This window comes from Ceratosolen solmsi, unplaced genomic scaffold (assembly GCF_000503995.2).
Source record: "Ceratosolen solmsi marchali unplaced genomic scaffold, CerSol_1.0 scaffold43, whole genome shotgun sequence".
NCBI lineage: Eukaryota > Metazoa > Arthropoda > Insecta > Hymenoptera > Agaonidae > Ceratosolen > Ceratosolen solmsi.
This window is the reverse complement of record NW_011948431.1, coordinates 342,346-346,386: the sequence shown is the minus strand read 5'-3', so window position 1 is coordinate 346,386 and position 4,041 is coordinate 342,346.

Genomic DNA, 4,041 nt, shown 5'->3' with positions numbered 1-4,041 from the left:
TACCCGGACCCTTAGGCCAGCGTCCGTGGCACATAGCCGACCTCCTCCAGCAACTTACTCTTCTCACCTGGAACCCTTGTTGCCTGCGCCTTGGTAATCCGCGCTCGCTACCTCCGCGATAGATACACAAGGTGTGCTCCCAGTTATTGTTGTACTGTATTATCGCGACACACTTATTCCACGACAACGGCAAAAATTCAGTACGAGAAGGATACGCTCCAACAATTGATTTTACTAGCTTTCGTCTTATCCAACTTCTTCAACGAACTAATGCCCAAACTATCATTGTCGAGCGTACCTTGAACTTTGGTCATTCGAGCTTAACCTCACGCCGGTACTCCATATCCAATAATAATATTAAATTGACTTCCATCAGAATAAACAGTACGGTCTTTTGAGCATTCATTTTCTATTTCTTAAACTCTTGATAATATTTATTAAATACTGCATTATTCAAATTTAACTTTGTTTTACTGAACTCAAAAAATACCTGTAAGGTTTTCTTCATTTATTCTTCCACGGGGTTATCTTTTAAATTTTTAAATTAAATTGTTAAAATACTTAGTATTATTGTAATATTTACAACATTATACTGCATATATAAATAAAGTATTGGTTCATATCCCAACACATCTACATGTTCTTTTTCAAATTTATCAAGTTATTTAAAAAGATATAACATCTAGATTATTCAAATTATTAATATTTTCATTTTAATTTAAATTATACGACAGAGTTATATATATTATAAAATTTTTAAAGAACATTTCAATAAATTTGTATTAAAAAATATGTGCTACTCACATATTTACATAAACACTTTTAACTTGTAACTATAAATTCATGAAGTGTATAAAGAAAATCAATGGCAAATGTTTTCGAAACATAATATTTTTTACAGTAAGCGAAAAATTACATTAGAAATTATGAAAATATTTATGCCTGAAAGATGAAATTTATATGGTAAACTTTTAAATATAAAAATCAATTGTATTTGAAAAATTTATAATTATTTATATATAATTCACAATTATTACGTGCATTGTGAAATTGAAAATAATTTATTAAAATGTATGTTTAAAAGAAAACATAATTTAATTAATAAATCACTATTATTTGCCTTTGTAACTATATTCTCATGTACATTTAATTTTAGCGGGACTGTTAAAAAAAAACATTTGAATAATTTTTAATTGCAATTGACGTCAACAAATTATTTTCAATGCTTTGATTTATAGAATAATTAAAATATTACATAAATTACTTAGTATAATCATAATAGCTTATAATGGGAATGATGAAAGTATTTGTAATGACACAGAACACTTCACATTAAAAGTTCTTGTGAACTTAATTAGTTTTCTAAATGTTGTAGAGCTAAATATTAAACGCTTCGATATATTAAAAATTATTACTTTTTAAATAAAATTTTAACATTCAGATCGTTAGAAAAATGATGGATCTTATATAAGCAATGAACCGTTAATTTTCCAGTTATTTATAGCTTATTATACTTTTGTCATTAGAGCTTGCTTTTTCGAATGAATTTTTAAAAAACTTTTAAACGTTCATTTTAAAACAAAACTTTAATCTATTAACTTTTAATATAAATCGATCGGCATTAATAATGAAACAACAGTTATAAATGCATTAATAACGTTTGCCCATTAAAGCGAAAAATTTCTATAACTTTAATCGCACTCTACATTCAAAGCAACAGGCTAGAAAAACCAATAAGTTTTCAATGCGCAAGTAAAATGTCCATTTCGATTGAGAAACAATACCAATTAAGCAAAAAAAAAAAAAAAAAAAAAAAAAAAAAAAAAAAAAAAAAAAAAAAAAAAAAAAAAAAAAAAAAAAAAAAAAAAAAAAAAAAAAAAAAAAGAAAAAGAAAAAAAAAGAAAAAAAAAGGAGAAAAAAACAATTTGATATGTGTCTCTAGGCTATTCGAACTTATAAAAAAAAGTACACTCGCATTAAATCTCCTTGGTATTCTCATGCGCTGGAGGATGATTTAAAAGTGGGCCTAGAGCGTTCTTCAGAGTCATCAGAGAGTCATCACAGCTGAAAATACGTAATATCGCAAGTCAAGTTTGAAAATCTCTTTACGTCCATTGTATAGATGGGAGCGTAAGTTTCTTCTATTTGCGTAAAAAGGGTCCGAGTTACGATGTAGTGGGACGTAAATCAAACTTCGGGTATTTGTATGCAGGGAGCATATCGTCGTTCTGTGTCGTTCCCGTTACATCTTTTCTTCATCTCCACGTATTTCGGGAAAGGATTTGAAAGGTAAGGGAACGTCCACCGGAAAATTAGGAGCGATAACAGAGTGGAGTAAAAGGGTAATTGCGCAGAACGATCATTACCGAAAAGAAATATCGTAAGACGGATATATCATGAGTACATGGCTGCTTTGGCCTATACTTCGCATATTAAATGCCTGCAATAAAACCACCGCCTATTTGTATAATTTATTTCCTCGTGGATAAGCTTAAGGGGGAAAAAATTAATGGCAACGCATTGGATTTGAAACTTTTCGAGAATGATATTTATAGAAATCTGATCGTTTAGAAGTGCATATCGTGAGCATAATTTGTCTTCTGATGAGCTTCTTAATATCTAACGAGTTTTCGAATTAATAAAATTCATTGCTTATTTCAATTCCCGAAATAACTACTTCCTATAATTTTCATACATTTAATCTTGTGAGGAGATTGAATATTTTATTGGATATAGATATAGAGGATAATAAGCACGTAATTCTTATTTGAAAATATTACAACATAAAAAGTACTTGTATTCGGTTCACGTGCAGTTAAGTGATTTTTGTCAATCTTTCATATTCGTAACACCAATTACTTCTACTCAATGAATTTTTTTAATTCTTTATTTTAATAAAATTATTTTCAAAAAGTATTTTTCCCACGTTCAATATTTCAATATTTAATTAACATCCATATTGAATATTGATAATCTGAATAAGTTACAAATTATATTGGCCATATAAGATATCCATATATAATATAAGCATGCATGCCAACACACATATTTAAAGTTGATAATTATAAATGTTGCTTAGAATACAAATTTTGGACTTTAATTCAAATACTTTATTTATTTATTTATTTATTTTTTTTTTTTTTTGCTTTCAAAATTATAAGCATAAACGATTATTTTATTCATACTTTTAAATAAAAATTACGAACAATTTTTTTAATACACACGCGCATACGCGCACACATACGTAATACAATATCAAACAAAGCAATAAGTGTATTTCGATAAGAAACCCATTAAGGATTATTAAAAATGTGTACTGCGCGTTACATTTACCTATCTTTCCACGCGGAAGTAATATCAAGCCATTTCCAACGCTAAGGAGACCCTCTTAAATAACCATTAGCGAAACAACAACGCGTCACTCATCAGCAAACTTTTTCATAAATCTCTATCGGTTATCGCAGTACCCACATATCAAGCGCTAAAACAGTTGTTACAGCTCTCGTGAGGGCAAAACCAGTGGCATTCGCGAGCCCAGGCAGATCTTAGATGCGGACATTTTAACAAGAGCAACAATTATGCGATAAAATATCGAGATAGACGGAAACTACGATTATGAAGTAGTAGAAGACCAAAAAAGATCAGGAGGAGAAAAAGATAAAGAAGAAGAAGAAGAAGAAGAAGAAGAAGAAAGGAGGAAGGAGCGACCAGGAAGTATAAAAAAGTTCCCACAGTTGCCGCTCTCCTCGCCGGTAAACAATGAGGTACGGCGACGGCTGCCCTCGAAATAACGAAACAAAACATTAAAATGAAATTCTCGTAGCGGCGCTGATTTTTACCAACACCCGTTACCTGAACCCCCGCACGGCTTTGATTCGTCGTTGGGTAGGACAGATAGGTAGCGCGCGGGTGCGGGGTACTCGAAGGTGCTTCTCGCACGCCAGGAGTTAAAGGCACTCTTGCAGAGTGCCGCTGTTAGCGCATCGCACTATGACTAATTATGAGCGCGGCATCCACTAAGCCCCCCCCCGTCCCACCTCC